Consider the following 22,504-nt stretch of genomic DNA (forward strand, 5'->3'; position numbering starts at 1 on the left):
GGGGACTGCTCCCTGACTGCCTCCTGATAATATATGCCTCTGTGCAGTCAGAGATCAGGCTGAGTAGTCAGAGGGGAGGAGGAGCAGTGAAGAGCAGTTCCTGCGTCACACTAAATTACAGGTATTGGAAGGATAATACAACCACAATGTGTATCTCATCTTTATACTTTGAGGGCAGGAAAAGTAGAGTATTCCAAAGTGTACCCCTTTAAAACATGAAATACCAAGAAGAGACAAAAACCGCAACATTAAACATGCAATAAAAACACACCCAAAAATGCAAGTATGGGAATTTAATTTACCTGATGGGTGCAGAGAATCTGTAATAGGAAAAAAAGATCACAAAAAGCTCATTGTGGCAACCTAGCCTTAAAGTGTAGGGAGTGTTTTAATAAACCCACAGTTGATTCACAGAGTGATATAACATTGGGCTGTGAAAATGAAAAATTAGATTTTTTTTTTTCTCAACTAAAATGTTGCTTTAGGCCCACGTTTTTAACTTTCAAAAGGGCAAATAGAAGAAAATGGACACCATAATATGCTACACAATTCTCTTGAGAATGCCGATACCCTATGTGTGGTTAGAAACTATTTTTCAGGCGCCATATTATAGTGCAGATTTTCCTGGAATGGTTTGCGGGAGCCAGGTCACTTTGGCAGAGTCCCTGAAATGTTAGAAAGGAAAAGCCCTCCATTAGTGACCGCATTTTACAGGCTACATTTCTCAGTGAATTCATCTAGGGCTGCAGTGGCATATTAACACCACTGGTGTTTATTGTAAATTTATATCATTGGACTGTGAAGAATAATTACATTTTTACCACTAAAATGTTGCCCCATAATGTTACACAATGTCTCCTGAAGCAGGGTTCGGGAGGGAAGGAGCGTTGTTTGAAATTTGAAGCGCACAATTCCCTAAAATAGCTTGAAGACGCCAAATGTAGATTCTCCAAGTGCTAGAACAGTAGAAACCACCGTCATGTGACCCCATTTTTTAAAATGCACCACTTTGTGAATTCATGTACAGAAGTAGTGACTGTTATCTCAATCGATGATTTCCAGAAACCAGTTCATATCTACCATTGTAGTGCCCAATATATTTTAGTGGGGTTTTTTTAGATACCATTTCTATTCACATGAGTTTTTGATTGCTTTTTATTCCACTTTTTGATTGGAAATATGATAGTTTTCCCCTGGGCCCATGACAGCACCACCTGAAAGAGAGGTTCCGCCCACATCAGGACAGGAAACCCACTGATAAAAAGGCGGCACCTCTCCTCCACATCAGTTTGGTTTCCTGTCCTGATGGGACGAACCCAAGGATTCTCCCAGGTCCGACCCGGTGTGCAAGATTGGTACTTGCCAAAAATCGGCATTCGGGCCTGGAAGCACCTCCCCAGGGCTTTATGCTTATGCAGTGGTGGGGAAGCGAGCCTGGAGCGGGAGCTCGGCTCTGCGTCGCCCCCGGCGGTGTCCGCACACGGAGCCTGTGCGCCCTGCTGCTGCTGTACACGCCGGGGGAGAAGAGGATGTGACGTGACACCCCGAAATGCTTCCCCGCGCATACGCGGGGTCGGCCAAGATGGCGGCGCCCAGGAACTGGATTCGGGCGGCAAATTTGAAATTGTGAGATATAAAGATGTGACGCTCGCGGGGATATGGTGAGTACATCTCCTCTGTTAGGATGGCTGACCGCTCCCCATCAGGGAAGGATGTCCCAGACAGGCCGAAGGACTCTCAGGCTTCCCACCCTCAGCAGAGGGGGGATCGCCCCCCTGCAAGGGCAAGCCCCTCCAGTCCGGCGGGTCATCACTCTGATTCCAGGAAGTCTGGAAATCGTAAATCTCCACCGAAAACGGTATTTAACCGCCATCTTGGGGGGGTGAGTGCCTGCTGTCTTATTGCTTCCTTATGTGCCATTATTTCTCAGGTGCCCAAAAAGCATACCTCAAAAAAGAACTATAGATCATTTGGGGTGTGCAAGGGGACTCTGGCTTCTGATTACCGGAAAGACCTTTGTCCATCCTGTATTAAGAAGGTCCTGTGTACTGAAGCACCGAGTTTCACGGCGGAGTTACGGGACATTATTAGAGCCAAAGTGCGGAATTCTATGGGCTCCAGGTCCGAGTCAGCTCCAAAGAAGCACAAGAAGGCAGCTATGAAGTGGGCTGGATCGTTCACTAAGTCCGATAGCTCTGAGAAGGGCTCTGGATTTTCTTCCCCTGCCTTTCCCTCAGACTCTGACTTGTCCTCTTCTTCGGATGAAGGTGGCAGGCCGTGTTTTCCTCCCTCTGAGGTAGCATCCCTGGTTAAGGCGGTCCGCGCTACTATGGGGCTGGTGGACGATAAGAGTCATGAATCTACACAGGACCTTATGTTCGGAGGCCTGGAAAGTAGAAAGAAGAAGGTCTTCCCAATCCACCACAAAATCCAGGAAGTGATAAGGGATCAGTGGCAGAAGCCTGAAAAGAGAATGCCGATTTCCTCTTCTTTTGAAGAGAAAGTATCCCTTTGATGAAGCCGCCACCACGTCATGGGACAAAACTCCTAGGATCGATGTGGCAGTGGCGAAGGCATCCAAATCCACAACCCTCCCCTTCGAGGATTTCGGTTCCCTCCGTGATCAGCTGGACCGAAAGTCGGATGGGTTTCTCCGTAGCACTTGGGAGGCTACCACGGGAGCTCTAAGACCCGCGGTGGCAGGGACCTGTGTCGCACGTTCCCTCATGGTCTGGGTCCAACAGCTGGAGAACCGACTTAAGGATGACACACCCCGAAAGGACATCCTGTCCTCCATACCTCGCATTCAAGGGGCAGCGGCATTTCTTGCCGATGCTTCCATTGACTCCTTGAAGTTGTCAGCCAAAGCTGCGGCCTTTTCCAATTCTACCAGACGGGCCCTATGGCTGAAATCTTGGAAGGGAGACGTCTAATCCAAGGGCCGTCTGTGCAGTATGCCCTGTGAAGGAGACTTTCTCTTTGGATCACAACTGGATGATCTCCTCTCCAAGGCATCGGACAGAAAGCAGGGCTTTCCGACTGTACAACAGCAGTTTCCACGTAATAGGCATTTTCGGAGACGGCAGTTTTTCCATAAGAAGCCCCCCAAGGAGCAGGACTCCTGGCGGGAGAAACAACGAAAGACGTCTGGATTTATGTTTGCCCCTTCCTCCTCCTCGAAGTCCAAAGGTCCCCAATGACGCCATCATCCCGGTGGGAGGGAGGCTCTCTCTCTTCCTCCCCGCATGGGAACGGATCTCTTCCAGCCAATGGATTCTGCGAGTCATCTCAGACGGTCTCTCCTTAGAACTCAGTTCGCCCCCCTTGGTGGTATTTCGCTGTAACATCCATGTCTCAGATAGAGAAAGCCAGAGCCTTGGAGGACGAGATCCAATCTCTCCTTTTGAAAAGGGTCATACAGCGGGTTCCCACAGGGGAAAGAGGTCAGGGAATGTATTCTCCTCTATTCCTAGTCCGCAAACTGGACCAATCCTTTCGAACGATCATCAACCTCAGGGTCCTCAATCAGTATCTGATACAACACCATTTCAAGATGGAGACGGTCCGGTCTACTATCAAACTGTTATATCCCGGCTGTTTCATGGCAGTCCTCGATTTAAAGGACGCATATTATCACGTTCCAGTTCACCCAGCGTCTCGGCAGTTCCTCAGATTTGCCCATCAAAAGGACGGATCGGTGCTTCATTATCAGTTCAAGGCACTACCCTTCGGTATCTCCATGGCCCCAAGGGTCTTTACAAAGCTGATGGCAGAGGTAATGGCGCACATCAGGTCTCACCAGATCCTCATTGTCCCTTACTTGGACGACCTGTTGGTAGTGAGTCCATCCGAGTCCCTCTGCAGAACACATGTGGCGGTGGTAATCTCCATCCTTCAGGGCTTAGGTTGGATCATAAACCGGGAGAAGTCCAGGCTTCATCCTCTACAACTTCAGGCCTTTCTGGGTCTCATCCTGGACTCGATCACGCACATGTCCTTTCTCCCAGAGGAGAAACGGCTCAGGATTCGTTCTCTGGTCACCTCGGCAATTCACAATCCGGTCATGTCCCTCCGTCAAGCAATGTCTCTGGTTGGGTCCCTTTCAGCCTGCATCCCCACGGTCCCGTGGACTCAGATACATATGCGATCCCTTCAGATGGAGGTCCTGGGCTGGCAGCTACGGTCAGGAGGCTGTTTGGACCACCTGATCCGGTTAAATCCCGAAGTCCTACCTTCCCTGTCCTGGTGGCAGGACTTAACGCATCTGTCTGCAGGAGTTGCATGGTGTCCCAGGGTCAGAGACATTATCACCACCGATGCCAGTCACCTGGGCTGGGGGGCCCACTTGGGTTCTCAGAAGCTTCAGGGTGTTTGGGACACTCAGTTAAGACATCAGTCTTCCAACTTCAGGGAGCTCATGGCGGTGAATCTGGCCCTTCAGGGATTCCTCCATTGTCTCACAGGTCGGAGTATTCCGGTCCTTTCGGACAACAGGGTAGTGGTGGCCTATCTGAACCATCAAGGAGGCACCAGGTTCTCACGACTCCTTGCCCTCACCATACAGATCTTTCATCTAATGGAGTCCCACCGTCTCCATCTTCGTGCCTTTTATATTCCTGGGAAGGACAACATAGAAGCGGACTTCTTAAGCAGGCATCATCTCCGTCAGGGGGAATGGGCCCTGAACCCCCGAGTCTTTCAGTTGATCGTAGATCTTTGGGGGATGCCGGTTTTAGACCTGTTCGCAACCACGGCCAAGAGGAAGCTGGAGAAATTCTGCTCCCTCAATCCCAGGGATCGTCCCTGGGCGATAGACGCAATTTAGGTATCCTGGTCTCAGGGTCTTCTGTATGTCTTCCCTCCTTTGATCCTTCTCCCAGCAGTGCTCAGGAAGATTCGGGAGGACAAGGCTCATATAATCCTCATTGCTCCATTCTGGCCCCAGAGGGCCTGGTTTTACTGGCTTCAGAAGCTGGCAATATCGGAACCTTGGGTCCTTCCAGAGGAAATGGACCTTCTCGTGCAGGGCCCAGTCTGCCACCCCAGGGATCCTGCCCTCCACCTGACAGCCTGGCATTTGAGCGGCAGGTCCTCTTAGCCGAGAGCTTCTCGGAGGGCGTGGTGTCTACCCTCCTTAAGAGTAGGAAGGCAGTTACCACAGGTATTAATGGCAGGGTCTGTCAAAAGTTCCTGCAGGTTTCCGGTGCACAGGTGATGGGTCCTCCTCCTATCTCGGCCATTTTGGATTTTCTTCAGAAAGTAGTGGTAATGGGCCTGGCCACTAACACCTTAAAAGTCCAGGTTTAAGCCCTAGGTGCCCTTTATAATCAGAACCTGGCTGGGAATCACTGGATTAGCCGTTTTATTAGGTCATGTGCTCGATCTGCCCCGGTTCCCATTCCTCGTATTCCCCCCTGGGATTTGAATCTTGTCCTGGATGCCCTTGTAGACACTCCCTTTGAGCCCCTCTCGGACGTTCCCCTTTAAAATCCTGTCCATAAAGGTGGCACTCCTCATTGCACTGACGTCCGCTAGGCGGGTGGGGGATTTACAGGCTCTCTCTATTGTCCATCCATATACCCAGGTTCTGGCAGACAGAGTGGTATTGCGCACGGACCCTTCCTACCTTCCTAAGGTGGTTAAGCCCTTTCACAGGTCACAGAAGATTATTTTGCCTTCCTTTTTGTGACCCCCCCCCCCCCCCCCCCCCCTTCGAATGACAAGGAAGCCAGGCTTCATAGATTGGATTTGAGAAGGACCCTTCTTACCTACCTGGATAGGACTAGGGACTGGCGGAAGTCCCAGGCCCTTTTTGTGGCATTTCAGGGCAGTACTAAGGGTTGCCAGGTGTCTAAGGCTACTGTGGCACGATGGCTTTGGGACGCCATCTCCCTAGCTTACTCAGCCAAGGGTGTCCCTGCTCCTCTTCACATTGGGGCTCACTCCACTAGGTCAGTCTCCACTTCGTGGGGTGAAAGGGCTGAAGTCTCTGTTGAACAAATTTGCAGGGCCGCCACTTAGGCCTCTGCTTCTACATTTTTTTCGTCACTATAGACTTGACTTATCCTCCACGGCTGACCTTTCTTTTGGTAGACGGGTTCTGCAAGCGGTGGTCCCTCCCTAAGGGGATTGGCCTGTAGAATCTCTCAGGTTGTGCTGTCATGGGCGAAGGGGAAAAATCTTAATTACTTACCGGTAATGGGATTTTCAGTAGCCCATGACAGCACCCTTAGTTCACCCCCTTTTTTCACTGGTTATGGGCACCCTTCGGGGAGTGTTAGGCTATGTGCGCACACTGCGTTTTTTTGACGCTGCGTTTTTGTGCGTTTTTGGCCGCTAAAAACGCACAAAAACGCACCTGCGTCGAAAAAACGCGGCAAAAACGCACGCGTTTTGCCGCGATTTGGTGCGGTTTTTTGCTGCGTTTTGCTGCGTTTTTGCTCACTGCGTCCTTATGCGTTTTTTATCAGTGAACAAAAAAAAAAAAGGTCTGATGTCATTTCCTTCTTAAATGTGTTCTTCATTCTCCACTAGTGTATGCAGGAGAGCAGACAGCAGCTGCAGAACTACAAGGCTCAGCATGCTCCATCCAGGACTGTATGCTTGAGGGAGAGTCAGGGGGAGCAGACCTACAAGGCTCAGCATCCTCCATCCAATAGTGTATGCAGGAGAGCAGACAGCAGCTGTCGAACTACAAGGCTCAGCATCCTCCTTCCAGGACTGTATGCAGGATTTCTTTGCCCCCCCAAACAAAAAAAATGACGTGGGCTTCGCCATATTTTTGTATGCTAGCCGGGTACAGCAGGCAGGTACGGGCTGCCCCCAACCCCCAGCTGCCTATTTGTACCCGGCTGGGAACCTAAAATATAGGGAAGCCCTTTTTTTTTAAATTATTTCATGAATTTCATGAAATAATTTAAAAAAAAAATGACGTTAGCTTCGCCCAATTTTTGAGTCCAGCCGGGTACAACTAGGCAGCTGGGGATTGGAATCCACAGTGCAGGGTGCCCATGCTTTCTGGGCACCCCCGCTGTGAATTGCAGTCCCGCAGCCACCCCAGAAAATGGCGCTTCATAGAAGCGCCATCTTCTGGCGCTGTATACAACTCTTCCAGCTGCCCTGATACCGGGTGGCTCGCCGGGTAATAATGGGGTTAGGGCTAGCTGTATAGCTGGCCCTAAGCCCGAAATTCATGGTGTCACGCCAATATTAGACATGGTCACCATGAATTTCTAGTAAAGATAAAAAAAAAACCACAACACACAGAAAAATATTTTTATTAGAAATAAAACACAACACAATTAGTGACTCCATCTTTATTGAAATAAAGAACCCCCCCCTCCGCAGTAATCCTGGGTCAGGGTCCCGCGCCGTCCAATCCGGATCCAATATCATCTGATCGGTTTGCTGGAAGGCAAAGCGATCAGATGATGTGTCAGGATCAAGTGCCTGAATCACATGACACATCAGCTGATTGTATAAAAGCCGGTTATACAATCAGCAGATGCATCGGTGCAAAAAAAAAAAATACTCACTTATGTGCTGATTACCGGCAGCTCCTGCAGCGATGGGGCGGGAGTCTGATCCTGTCTGATCGCTGCAGCAGCTGCCGGTAATCAGGGATGAAGTCTCCTGACGCATCCGCTGATACCAGCCGGGCGCCCGCGTCACCGCGATACTTACGATCAGCTGATGCGTCAGGTGACTGCATCAGGTGATCCATCGCCAGGTACTGCATCCATCGGAGGTTTCCCGGCCGTCTGCACACAGCCGGAGCGGGGGTGGCGATACCGTGAGAGGAGATGGGAGCGGGCATGGCACCGGGAGTCTGCAGACAGGTGAGTATAACTTTTTTTTTTCTACTGTTAACTTTTGTTTTCGCAGTCGCTTCCACCTCCTGCCCGTACATGGCGCCGCACGGCAGCATACATGCACAGGACCGGAGGTGGAAGTGACGGTACCGGGAGGATTCACGCTTCTGTGTTTACTGACAGAAGGAATCCTCTTTCTGTACACGTCACTTTACTACCCACCTCCTGCGTTTATAGCTGCGTTTTTGGTCTTAGAAACGCACCAAAACGCAGCTATTTGCGTTTCTCATTGCATCTTTCAACATCCCATTGCACTCAATGGATGAAAAGCGCAGTGAAAAACGCGGGAATAATTGACATGCTGCGTTTTTGTGGCACCACAAAAACGCAGCTGAAAAAAAACAGATGTGTGCGGACAGCAAAAATGAAAACTCATAGACTTTGCTGGGGAAGCAAAGTCATGCAGTTTTGAGGCCAAAAACGCACCCGAAAAACGCACTGTGCGCACATAGCCTTACAGTTAGTGGTGTATGTGACGACATGGACTCTCATGGGTTAAAGTTTCTTAACATTCAGTCAGACTATTGTTCTTATGTGTGCTTAGTCATGTTTGCTTAGCTATTGTATCTCCAGTCTCTTCCAGTAATCATTGTATTGTAGTTGTGAATTGATAATGTAATTACCTTAGTAGCCATTGTCTAGTCGGTGACTTGCCGACTCCATGTAGATATACTGAGTCTTTCTATGCACATCATTTAAATGAACATTATCCATGCAGCTTGAAATTCATCCAATGGGAGAAGCAATCTTGTCCAACCAATCGATGAGGACGCAGTGTATCCTAAGGGAAGGTTATGGCTATAAAAGGGACTTCTTTAAGCCACCAGGGTTGATGAAGGTTGATGGATGCTGATGGATCCAGTCTAAGCTCTTTGGAGCGGACTAGAGGATCAGGATATCTTATGGCTTCAATCTAGGGACTCCGGTCCCGGTTGGAGACCATATCCACAGCCTAGGGATTTCGACTCCAGCTGCCAGGATTTTAACATCAAACCAGGACTACCTAAGGAGGACACTCAGGTTGGGACAGTTCAGTCACCTGTTACAGACTTTGCAGACCTCAGACAGCTTGGAACCTGTGAGGCATGGACATTCTAAATCCCTGGTGAGCCAGTGGAAGGGTGAGACTCTGTTGCCTGTTACATTTGTGTGTTTTGCTGTTTGTGTTATGTGCCGTTAATTGTTTGGGGATCCAATAAAGTCTAATTATTGTGGTTCCCTCACCCTGTGTTGTCTGAGTAGTGTTACGCCCACGGTTAAGGAGGCCGGCGTTCAGTTGGGATGAGCCCTGAGCCACGCTGTCTTTCTAAAGGCGGCGGGTTTTAGTGGACGAGAGCACCCACTGAGCCCCGTGTTTCCACAATTGGTGGCAGCAGTGGGATACTACTCAGCCTGGTTTACCCAGGGGAGCTGCAGCGGACTGGTGTTCGTGGACATCGTCCAGGGCTCAACAACCAGGGAGGCACATAAGCATACCCAGCAGGCCATAGGGGGGAGGCATTCAGGTTTCGGACGCTGCCATGTCCAACCCCACCAGCTCAGCCATGGGACAAGGACAAGAGAGGAGTTACGACCGCTGCAGTAAATGGATGCTACAGGATCTGTGCCAGAGGCGAAAGATTATCTACTGGAACGTTGAGACTCGGTCGGACTTGATCCGGAAATTAGTCCGTTGGGATGCCCAGAATGATGCAGAGGACGATGAGGATCCCGCCGATATTGACCCAGAGGATTTACACTATGTGCCACATCATAGATCTAGTGACAATCGGGAATCAACTTTGTCCAAAATGGCCCAAGCCACAGCGTTGTTGGAATCATTGGGGCCTAGATCCTCAAGAGAAGAGAGGGCTTATGTTCTGGAATATGTTTATGGGATTCCAGCTGCAGTACTGCTAACACCAGCCGGTCGAGAAGGATGGTCCCGCTACCCAGCAGAAGCTGCGCCAAAACAAAGGACTACAAGCAGGGCCTGTGACTCGCCCAATCTATGGCGCTGTTATACATGTGGGCACCATGGACATATAGATAGAGATTGTCTCCAAAACCGAGGCCGCATGCTTGGAGCCCGTCTGCCATTCCAACCAGTCAACATATGCCGAGATGATGTTACAGTTAGTGGTGTATTCCTGGGTGGTGGTATGATTAACATTTTCTGATTTTGTTTTGTTTGTCCTCTCTGGCTCTGTAAACCTACTGATGTGGAGGAGAGGTGCCGCCTTTTTATCAGTGGGTTTCCTGTCCTGATGTGGGCGGAACCTATCTCTCAGGTGGTGCTGTCATGGGCTACTGAAAATCCCATTACCGGTAAGTAATTAAGATGTTTTGCCATGTTTTTGATTTTTTGTTTTTGTTACGGTATTTACCATAGAGGTTAAATAGTTGTGACCGTTTTATAGATCATGTCATTCTTGACCAAATTTGTAATTTTTTTTTTATTTTCATAAAAATGTGTATCTATTGCGTGATTTTATATGTTTGATTAGTGGTATGATGTATTGCAAAACACATGTATTGCAATGCATTAAACCTGTCAGTGTGACACTGGCAAAACACCAGGCAGGGTATAACAGGTCACCAGACTTTGCTGACGCAGAGGTCATGATTTGACCTCTCGGTGCCATAGCAACCATTATTTCCCCATGTTGGCATTGCGGGGGTGCAGTTGGAGTGAGAGAGACACCCGTCTCACTCTTGAAAATGTTGCTATTCCTATTAATTGCAGCATATTGGAAATTAAACATTTGGGATGTGGCTGACATACATGGTGATAACATTATCAGAACCTGAATTAATCAGGTTCAGATGTCTCCAGTTTGAGGTGGTATTTAGCACCAAAATTCAGGCCCAATCTGTCCATGACCGTCCATTGTATATTTATGGCAGTGTTGCACAAAGCTCTTCAAGTTCCGACATATTTACTGTTGTCGGTGGTCATGAAGAGCAGGGATGAGCAAACCTGAGGTTAATTGTTGGGAGTTCGGGTTCGGCGTTCGAATGAGTACGAATACAAACCACTCAAGTGAGCAGCACTGTGCTTGGGTATGAGTGATGCTCAGCCCTGTGCAAACCGCTTGCAGTGGAATGGCTCACATTTGGCTTAAAATCAGCATGATCAGATGCAGTGTGCACACAAAATAATTGGAAAAACCCCGTCCACCCTCTCCAGGAAGTGTTCTGCTTATGGCTGGCTTCATGTGGATGAAGCCACGAAATGCCTATTTACTGACTTCCATTGAGGTTTGGATCAAGTCATGGTCAAAAGACTAATTTTTTTTTAAGTTTCGAACGTGCCTGGTGAACCGAACCTCCAAAAGTTCACTCATCTCTAGTGAAGAACTTAACCCCATAACGACGGCCTAACGTCTCAAAACGTCAGAAAAACAGGGTACTTGTTCTGTACCGACGCTTTGAGATGTCATGCCAAAAAAAAGCTTGTAGCGCCCCCCAGCGACGGAAAATCTCCGGGGTTTCAGCTACTGGGGGTAGCTGAGACCCTGGAGATCATGATTCAGGGTTTTTTTTTCCGGTCCCCGCTCACGTGATCACTGCTATACACCGTATACCGATGATCACATTACAGTAAATCACAGCGCTGGTAAAAAATGATTTATCTCCCACCTGGCATGATCAAACATGTCAGCTGGGAGATAAATCTCCTCCCCGGTCCCCTCCGGTGCCCCAGTGTCGCCAAAGTGCCCCCCCCCAACTCCCACCCCCCTCCATAATCCAAGATTGCGACACGCACACCGGCGCGCACAGCAGCGCGCCGCCCACATTCACCCCCTCCCACTGATTTCTGTCGCATGTGCCAGGACACATGCGACAGAAAACTGCTCCCCAGGCCCTGCCAGGTCACCCCCCCATACCTCCCCGGTGTCTCCCGGTGTTCCCCCGTACCTTAGCCTCGGCGATCCCCGTGATCCCTCTTCTTCTTCTGTAGCGCTGGTCACATGTGCAGAGCGCGGCTGTCAGCTCAGCTTACTGCTTTGCTTTCAGAAACGCTGGCTGCTGCTTGCTCTCTGCTGCTGTGACCCGTGGAGAGTGGGTGCAGATTCTTTGCACCCACACTCCTCACATGGAGGGTCTGCACGCCTAGAAAATGGGGGATACGTTCCCTGAAGGTGCCCCCCATATTCTAGAAGGTACAGAACCGTCGTGGCACCTCCAAAATGGATTACAGCAGACCCGATTTATTTTTTTTCTTCTTTTCAATAAATTGGTGAAAGAGGGAATGTTTTGGGGAGTGTTTTTTTCAAAAATTTTTTTTTCTTTTTTTTTTATTACAGTCAATTAGTTATGTCGTGTATCTGAGAGACGCCGTGACATCACTAATTGCTGGGCTTGATGTCAGGTGACATTACACATCTGGTATCAACCCCATTTATTACCCCGTTTGCCACCGCACCAGGGGTAATAAATAGATGCGCCATTTCTGGGGCGGCTGCGGCCTGCTATTTTTAGGCTGGGAAGAGTCCAATAACCATGGCTCTTCCCACCCTGAGAATACCAGACCCCAGCTGTCAGCTTCACCTTGGCTGGTGATCTAATTTGGGTGGGACCCCACGGTTTTTTTTTTCTTTTCTTAAAAAAGCCTGAGGAGCCCTCCAAATTGATCACCAGCTAAGGTGAAGCTGCCAGCTGTGGTTTGCAGGCTACAGCTGTCTGCTTTACCCTAGCTGGTTATCAAAAATAGGGGGGACCCCACGTCGTTTATATTGTTCAAATCAAAGTTTATTACAATAGAAGAAGATAATCAAACAATTGCACAGCGCGCAGGCTGAGGGTATATATCCCAAGCTAGCTGCTAAAAACATCACAGTTCCTTGACTACACCGTCGCCACTGGCGACCAAAAATAACAAGTACAATTCGTATGTGTGTGAAATAAGAAGAACAAGTTGAAAAATAAAGATATAAAGAAGAGGAGGTGGAAGAAGAATTTAGAGACAGTAAAGACAACAGAAACGTGGGACAGTAAGGTGAAAGGGGAAGGGTACAAAGGGTTCCTACCCGAATGGATGCGCCCTCCTAAATCAAAACCACATTTTCAAGGCTAACCTTCCAGGTACAGAAATAAGAGAATGGAAAATTACCTACATACCTGCCTCCCGTGAATCCATAGACCCATATCTGTTGAGTCCCTGAACATGATCCACGGGGCCCACGTAGCATCAACTTTGTCCTTGTTGCCGAGTGTCTGACTTATCAAGGTCTCCATCCTGAGGATCTCGTTGCACTCTGCTATGAATTCATCCCGTGATGGGATTCTAGTTTGCTTCCAATATCTTGGAATTAGGTTTCTGGCAGCTGTTAAAAAATGTCTTAATAAACCTTTCCTAAACCCTGAAGCAGAAACATTCCTGAGGCACAGGAGAGCTAACTCTTTTGTGGGCTGGATCTGCCTCACGGATAGTTTGAGTAACTGTAAAATGCTCTCCCAGAATGATCTCACCGGGGGACATGACCATCAGATATGAGTGAGGGTTACCCTCTTTTTTTGACATCTCCATCAGAGGCTGATGGAAAGGCAGCATGGATACTCACAGGACACCTATACCACCTAGATAGGATCTTGTAGCACCTATCCTGTGATATCACATTCAGCGAAGTTTTACCAATAGAGAAGTATTTTGGTCCGCTCCTCTGCCGAGAATGACCTCCCCCACTCTCTCTCCCATTTCCCAAAGTACCCAGGCAAGCCGTCCCTCGCACCTCTGCATCTGAGAAACAAGTCATACAAGGTCGAAACGGTATGGCCTGGAGGATCCTTCTCTAGGCAAAGGGTCTCAAAGGGTGTGAGTGCCCTATAGATGTTTACCCTCCTAGCCATAGACACTATAAAACTTTTCAGCTGTTCGTAGAAGAACCACATATCTTGAGATTTGTTGATATCTGAAGAGTAATTATGTAGGGGTTTAATACCTGTGTCTGAAATAAAGTCACGAATAATAGGATGGTCACTCTTCCTTTTATGGAGGAATGTTGATCTATGGAAACCTGCCTGAAAATCTGAATTACTATGGACCAGTGTCAATGGGCCTGGGATGGAGGACAAGTCAAGATATTTATTACCTCGGGACATAAAATTCCGCAATTGCTTTGTGATAAAGGGTACTGTGATAGAGCTGGAGCTGGGTGGTGCTCTGGTCCAAATAACTACCTTCGGATTAACATCAGATTGCGCGCTTTTGGCTTCCACCCATCTTTTCGTTTCCCCTGAGTTAAATAGATAGAGAACGCACGTCCCCAGAGAGGCGTAGCTATACAAAAGGTAGATTAGGGAGTCCAGTTCCTCCCATATCCCTTGATCTACTCAATATTTTGTGGGAAATACGTGGGCGTTTATGTGCCCAGACAAATTTGGTTATGCTAGATTTCAGACTTGAGAAAAAAAGAGGCCGGCAACACTAAGGGGATGGTTTGGAAGTAATAAAGCAGCTTCGGTAACAGGTCCATTTTGATCGCATTTATCCTCCCAAACCATGAAAGCTGGAGTTTGTTCCAGTTATTGAGGTCTAATTCTAACTTCCTGGAAATGTGGTGGTGATTTGATTTAAAGAGGTCAAGAGGGTCTGCCGTCAGTTTAATTCCTAGGTATGTCAATGAATCCACCTGCCATTTGAAGGGGAGAGAGGCTTTGAGCTGAGTCACCAGCATTGGAGGAAGAGAGATATTCAGTATTTCGGATTTATGAGTATTTATTTTAAAATTACTCAGAAATCCGAACCTCCGCAATTCAGCCATTATGTTGGGTAGACTGAGTGGAGAGGTGACGTACAGGAGCAGATCATCTGCGAATAAAGCTAATTTATGGTCCTGTTTGCGAAATGTAACCCCTTTAATTGATATATTGCTCCTCAATGCCACCGCCAGATGTTCCATGGTCAGAATCTATATATATAATTGCCTTATTCTGTCTGTCTGTCTGTCTGTTTGTCTTGCTCCAAAATTGTGTCCTTACGGTGACACAAAGCTGATTGGCCGCTGGGCTCGCCATGGCCCCGCCCCCCCACACGGATAGGCTGCTTGCCCAGGCTGCGCCCCCACACGGATTGGCCGGCCGCTCGCCCAGGCTCCGCCCCCCCCCCACAGATTGGCCTCTCGCCCCGGCACCCTGCAGGCATTGGCAACTCGACCACGCCCCGCCCCCTCACGCAATGCACGCTAGCTCTGCCCCCCCCCCACGCATTCCCGAACCGACACGGTCACGGAGCCACGACTACCAGGTGAGTACTGTACCCCTGGGAGCCCACATCAGCGTACGCCGCCAACCCAGCCGACACATACCCTCGCATTGCTGGGGCTGGCCGGCGTATGCTGGTGTGGGCTCCCGTGCGAGCGGGGGACGAGATACGCTGGTAACCATGGTAGCATAGTTACCAGCGCATCAAGGTCCTGCAGCGGCGGAACATACACACACGCACACACATAACAGCACACACACACACATACACACACACACATCTGATCACACTCACTCTCACACACACCTCACATACACATCACATCGCATCCACATACTCACAACATCCTGGGATATCGCTTGCTTCTCGGCGGCGATACTGTGCTGTGAGCTTCCAGGACCTGCCGGAGGATCACATGGCCAGAAGCATGTGGTATCTCCGGATGTTGTGAGTATGAGCGCGTATGTGTAATATCGTCAATGTGTGTGTGCGTGAGTGTATGCGATCGGGTGTGTGTGAGTGTATGCGATCGGGGGGGGTGTGAGTGTATGCGATCGGGGGGGGTGTGAGTGTATGCGATCGGGGGGGGGGGTGTGAGTGTATGCGATCGGGTGTGTGTGAGTGTATGCGATCGGGTGTGTGAGTGTGAGTGTATGCGATCGGATCTGTGAGTGTCGGCAGAGGAGCACGGCGTGCTGGAGGAGGCTGGGAGGAGAGAGGCTGATCCTGGGGAAGGCTGGGAATGGGAGGCTGAGAGAAGAGAGGCTGATGCTGGGGGAGGCTGAGGCTGGGGTAGGCTGGGAGGAGAGAGGCTGATGCTGGGGACCGAAAAGGCTGATGCTGGGAGGAGAGAGGCTGATGCTGGGGGAGGCTGAGGCTGGGGTAGGCTGGGAGGAGAGAGGCTGATGCTGGGAAGAGAGAGGCTGATGCTGGGAAGAGAGAGGCTGATGCTGGGAGGAGAGAGGCTGATGCTGGGGGAGGCTGATGCTGGGGAGGCTGAGGCTGGGGTAGGCTGGGAGGAGAGAGGCTGATGCTGGGGACAGAAAAGGCTGATGCTGGGAGGAGAGAGGCTGATGCTGGGGGAGGCTGAGGCTGGGGTAGGCTGGGAGGAGAGAGGCAGATGCTGGGAGGAGAGAGGCAGATGCTGGGAGAAGAGAGGCAGATGCTGGGAGAAGAGAGGCAGATGCTGGGAGGAGAGAGGCAGATGCTGGGAGGAGAGAGGCAGATGCTGGGAGGAGAGAGGCAGATGCTGGGAGGAGAGAGGCAGATGCTGGGAGGAGAGAGGCAGATGCTGGGAGGAGAGAGGCTGATGCTGGGAGGAGAGAGGCTGATGCTGGGAGGAGAGAGGCTGATGCTGGGAGGAGAGAGGCTGATGCTGGGAGGAGAGAGGCTGATGCTGGGAGGAGAGAGGCTGATGCTGGGAGGAGAGAGGCTGATGCTGGGAGGAGAGAGGCTGATGCTGGGAGGAGAGAGGCTGATGCTGGGAGGAGAGAGGCTGATGCTGGGAGGAGAGAGGCTGATGCTGGGAGGAGAGAGGCTGATGCTGGGAGGAGAGAGGCTGATGCTGGGAGGAGAGAGGCTGATGCTGGGAGGAGAGAGGCTGATGCTGGGAGGAGAGAGGCTGATGCTGGGAGGAGAGAGGCTGATGCTGGGAGGAGAGAGGCTGATGCTGGGAGGAGAGAGGCTGATGCTGGGAGGAGAGAGGCTGATGCTGGGAGGAGAGAGGCTGATGCTGGGAGGAGAGAGGCTGATGCTGGGAGGAGAGAGGCTGATGCTGGGAGGAGAGAGGCTGATGCTGGGAGGAGAGAGGCTGATGCTGGGAGGAGAGAGGCTGATGCTGGGGACAGAAAAGGCTGATGCTAGGGACAGAAAAGGCTGATGCTAGGGAGGAGAGAGGCTGATGCTAGGGACAGAAAAGGCTGATGCTAGGGAGGAGAGAGGCTGATGCTGGGGACAGAAAAGGCTGATGCTGGGAGGAGAGAGGCTGATGCTGGGAGGAGAGAGGCTGATGCTGGGAGGAGAGAGGCTGATGCTGGGAGGAGAGAGGCTGATGCTGGGAGGAGAGAGGCTGATGCTGGGAGGAGAGAGGCTGATGCTGGGAGGAGAGAGGCTGATGCTGGGGACAGAGAGGCTGATGCTGGGGACAGAGAGGCTGATGCTGGGGACAGAGAGGCTGATGCTGGGGACAGAGAGGCTGATGCTGGGGACAGAGAGGCTGATGCTGGGGACAGAGAGGCTGATGCTGGGGACAGAGAGGCTGATGCTGGGGACAGAGAGGCTGATGCTGGGGACAGAGAGGCTGATGCTGGGGACAGAGAGGCTGATGCTGGGGACAGAGAGGCTGATGCTGGGGACAGAGAGGCTGATGCTGGGGACAGAGAGGCTGATGCTGGGGACAGAGAGGCTGATGCTGGGGACAGAGAGGCTGATGCTGGGGACAGAGAGGCTGATGCTGGGGACAGAGAGGCTGATGCTGGGGACAGAGAGGCTGATGCTGGGGACAGAGAGGCTGATGCTGGGGACAGAGAGGCTGGTGCTGCGAGGAGAGAGGCTGATGCTGCGGGTAGAGAGGCTGATGCTGCGGGTAGAGAGGCTGATGCTGGTGCAGCATGGGGGATGCAGCACGATGAGGAGTGCGGAGTATGGCGGATGGAGCACGTTTGGGAGTGCGCAGCATGGCGAATGGAGCACGATGGGGAGTGCGGAGCATGGCGGATGGAGCATGTTTGGGAGTGTACAGCATGGGGGATGGAGCACGATGGGGAGTGCGGAGCATGGCGGATGGAGCACGTTTGGGAGTGCGGAGCATGGCGGATGGAGCACGTTTGGGAGTGCGCAGCATGGCGGATGGAGCACGTTTGGGAGTGCGCAGCATGGGGGATGGAGCACGATGGGGAGTGCGGAGCATGGCGGATGGAGCACGTTTGGGAGTGCGGAGCATGGCGGATGGAGCACGTTTGGGAGTGCGGAGCATGGCGGATGGAGCACGTTTGGGAGTGCGGAGCATGGCGGATGGAGCACGTTTGGGAGTGCGCAGCATAGGGGATGGAGCACGATGGGGAGTGTGCTGCATGGGGGATGGAGCACGATGGGAAGTGCACACCTCCCCCCAACACACACACACACACACACACACACACACACACACACACACACACACACACACACACCCCGCGCGCGCACTGCACAACACACTGGGAACCACAAACAACTGCCCTACACAGACACCCACACACACAGACAACGCTGCATACACACAACACCCAACACACAAACACCGCGGCACACACAAATATACGCACATACCGCACAACACACACATTGCACAAAACATACCTCCCCCCAAAACACACCACACACACACAAACCGCGCAGCACACACACACACAACGCTACAGACACACAGCGCTCCACAAACAACGCAACACACATACAACACCGCTCTCACCCCCCGCCACACCCAGACAACACCCAGAACATGTACAGCGCCCTACACAAACACTTGGTAACTACACACAACAACATATATATATATATATATAGATATTAAACAAAAATCATACATGAACTACACAATACGTAAATTCTAGAATACCCGATGCGTAGAATCGGGCCACCTTCTAGTATATAATAATGGGGAAAAGGGGGCACCCTTGTCTTGTTCCATTACATATTGTAAAGGAATCTGAGAGGGAGCCATTTATTTTGATTCGTGCTGTGGGTGAAGAGTAGAGTGCTGTAACTCTGTTCATCATGTGCTCTCCTAACCCTATGTTTTTAAAGACCTGAAACATGAAACCCCAGTGCACCCTGTCAAACCACGTCATTTATTTTAATTATTTTTTTGGGGGCTAAATATATATATAGGCACCCTTTAGTGCCACATGAAAGGCACTAAAGGGCGCCAGCTTAGAATATGCAGGGGGTGGGACGTTATATATGTTTGACATCTATCCATTCATCCATTGTAGCATTTTAGGCTGTGCACCCACGATCAGGGTTTGCAGCGTTTTGGGCGCAGAGTGTTTTCCCTGCATCCATAACGCTGCGTTGTACAGTAGAAGCACAGTGGAAGGACTTTTAGAAATCCCATGCCCACTGTGCTTTTTTTTTCTCCGCAGCATAAACCGACCTGTGGTGCAGCTTCCCGAGCCTCAGTATGTCAATTTATGCTGCGGAGACAAGAGTGTTCTCTGCAGGTAGAATAGAGCTAAAGTCCAGTAGCCTGAACCCAAATCGTAGGCATGGGCAGCTGCGTTCTCCCGTGAACAACTCACATCTCTGCAGGAAGGCTGACACCGTGTACTAGACACCGTGTCGCTGGATCATGGCCACATAGCCTAAGGCCCTGTGCGCACTGGAAAACGGAATTTTCTTAAGAAAATTCCTCAGGGCCTGAAAGATTACCGCACTCGCGGTAAAAAAAACACGGCAAACCGCACCTGAAAACCGCATGCGGTTTGCCGCGGTTTTACCACGTTAGTGTTTGCTGTATTGCAGCGGTTTTGCCGCGTGCGGGTTGTAACATGTGTTTTAATGCATTTAATGCAATAAACCACATTGAAAAGAAAAAAAAAAAAGTCATTTCCTTCTGAGATAGATAGTAGATAGATAAATAGACCGCAGAATAGATAGGGGGATAGAGGGATAGATAGAGGGATGGATAGATAGAGTTCCTGTGAGCACACGCTGCATTTCTCCCGAGCAGTAATGTGTTGTTCACATTACCGGCCGTGGGAAATGCCCTGTGGTTACCTCTCTGCAGTCTGTCTCGTTGCGAGGCTGCATTCAGCGCTGTCAGTCACGGATAGATGCAAGCATCGCAGGACGTGGATTACGTCGGAGCTGTGTGTTTGGGAGGGGTTAATAAAGGGGTGAAACTGGCTTTTTCGTGTTTTATTTAAAATAATGGATTTTTCGGTGTGTGTGTTCTTTTTTCACTTACGGGTTGATCATGTCAGCTGTCACATAGACGCTGCCATGATCAAGCCTGGACTTAGTGGCGGCGATCCGCCGCCATTAACTCCTTATATTACCCTGATTGCCACCGCATCACGGCAACAGGAAGAGGCGGGGACACTCCGGTACTGCCGCATAATGGATGCGACAGTCCCGGGGAAGCTGTGGGCTGATATTCTCGGCTGCGGGGGGGGGGCATTAACCCTGGCCCCCGCCCTCCCCAGCCTGAGAATACCGGGCCACCGCTGTATGCTTACCTCGGCTGGAAGGTAAAAATACGGCGGAGCCCACGTGGTTTTTTTTTTTGTCTGTTTGATTTGTATGTGTATTCTATATGTGTGTCTGTGTGTGAGTGCGATCTGTGTGTATTCTATGTCTGTGTCTGTGATGTGTGTGTGTGTGTGTGTGTGTGTGTTTTTACTCTCTGCTCCACTTCCTCTTCCTGTCATAATGACATCACTTCCCTGCAAACCGCAGGTAGTGATGAACATTATGTCCCGAAACTGCGAAATACCAGAGGGAATAATGCAGGAAAACGCAATGAACCACACAGAATTTCCTGCCTGTGTTATTCTCTGCGGGATTTCACGATTGCATTACAGTCAATAGAGTGAAATGCCGCAGTGACGTGCGGAAAAGAAGTGACATGCAATTGTTTTTGCTGCGGGAATCCCGCAGTAAAACATGCAGCTGTCAAAATCCACATAGTGCGCACAGCATTTTTTTTCCCATAGGTTTTGCTGGTGAATCACTGCAGAGATGTTATGAACATAACATGCAGCGAAACATGCAGCAAAACCGCAGGAAATCCGCAGCAAAAACCAGCAAGTGCGCACAGGGCCTAACAGTGAGAGATTTATTGCTACAGCAACATTTTTGTGAAGTACCTGTGGATTCAAAATGCTTACTATACTCCTGAATAAAATCCTTGAGAGGTCCAGTTTCCAAAATGGGGTCACTTGTGGGGGATTTCTGCTATGCAGGTACCAAAGGGGCCCTGCAAATGTGACATGATGCCCGCAATTTATTTCAACTTTTCCAAATTCAAATGGTGCTCCTTCCATTCCAAGCCCTCCCATTTATCCAAACAGAGGTTTTTGGCAACATGTGGGGTATCCCTGCCCTCATAAGACATTGGATAACAACCTGTGGGGGTCCACTTTTTGTTGTTGCCTCTTGAAAAAGTAAGAAATTTGATGCTAAAGCAACATTTTTGAGAAAAAATTTAAAATTTTCAATATGGCGACCTATGCTTATCAAATTCTGTGAAGTACTCGTGGATTCAAAATGCTCACTATACAACTAGATAAAAGCCCCAAGGTGTCTTGTTTCCATAATGGGGTCACTTGTGGGGGACCTCCACTGTTTAGGCACCTTAGGGGCTTTCCAAATGCGACATAGCGTCCGCTAATGATTCCAGCCAATTGTGCAGTCAAATGGCGCTCCTTCCCTTCCGAGCCCTGCTGTGCACCCAAACAGTTGACTTCCATCACACATAAGGTATCAGCATACTCAGGAGAAATTGCACAATAGATTTAATGCTGATTTTTTTCCTTTTACGCTTGTAAAAAAAAAAAAAAGCTACCTGGTTGAAGTAACAATTTTGTGGTAAAAATGTAGTTTTTTATTTTCACAGCTCAAACGTCTGTGAAGCACCTGAGGGTTCAGGGTACTCACCAAACATCTAGATAAATTCCTTGAGGGGTCTATTTTCCAAAATGTAGCCACATGTTGAGGAGCTTCACTGTTTAGGCAGCTCAGGGGCTCTCCTAAAGCAACATGGCGTCCGCTATTGATTCCAGCCAATTTTGCAGTCAAATGGCACACCTTCCCTTCCAAGCCCTGCCATGTGCCCAAACAGTTGATTTCCACCACATATAAAGTATCGCCAAACTCAGGAGAAATTGCACAATAAATTTCATGGTGATTTTTTTCCTGTTACCCTTGTGAAAAAAAAACTACCTGGTTGAAGAAACAATTTTGTGGTAAAATTTTATTTTTTTATTTTCATGCTCAACGTTATAAACTTCTGTGAAGCACCTTGGGAGTTCAGGGTACTCACCAAACATCTAGATAAATTCCTTCAGGGGCCTAGTTTCCAAAATGGGGTTACTTGTGGGGTGTTTCTTCTCTTTAGGTACCTTAGGGGACCTCCAAATGCGACATGGTGCCCGCAATCTTTTTCAGCCATATTTTCTTTCCAAAATTCAAATATTGCTCTTTCCGTTTCATGCCCTCCCATTTGTCCAAACAAAGGTTTCAGACCACATGTGAGGTATCCCCGCGCTCATAAGAAAGTGGGTAACAAACTTTGAGGTCACATTTTTGGAATTACCTCTTGAAAAAGTGAGAAAATTGATGCTAAAGCAACATTTTTGAGTAAATTATTAAATTTTTCAATATGACAACGTAACGTTATCAAAATCTGTGAAGTACCTATGGGTCGAAAATGCCCACTATACCCCTAGATAGAAGTTTTGAGGGGTCT

At 49.7% G+C, this 22,504-nt stretch overlaps 1 protein-coding gene across 7 annotated transcripts in view; it reads left to right on the plus strand.

Moving 5' to 3' along the window:
* The window catches only part of ANKS1A (ankyrin repeat and sterile alpha motif domain containing 1A), a 568,529-nt gene that overhangs the window by 103,216 nt on the left and 442,809 nt on the right, over positions 1–22,504 (plus strand). The window lies entirely within an intron of this gene.

The sequence above is a fragment of the Anomaloglossus baeobatrachus genome, chromosome 2 (assembly GCF_048569485.1).
Source record: "Anomaloglossus baeobatrachus isolate aAnoBae1 chromosome 2, aAnoBae1.hap1, whole genome shotgun sequence".
Taxonomy (NCBI): domain Eukaryota; kingdom Metazoa; phylum Chordata; class Amphibia; order Anura; family Aromobatidae; genus Anomaloglossus; species Anomaloglossus baeobatrachus.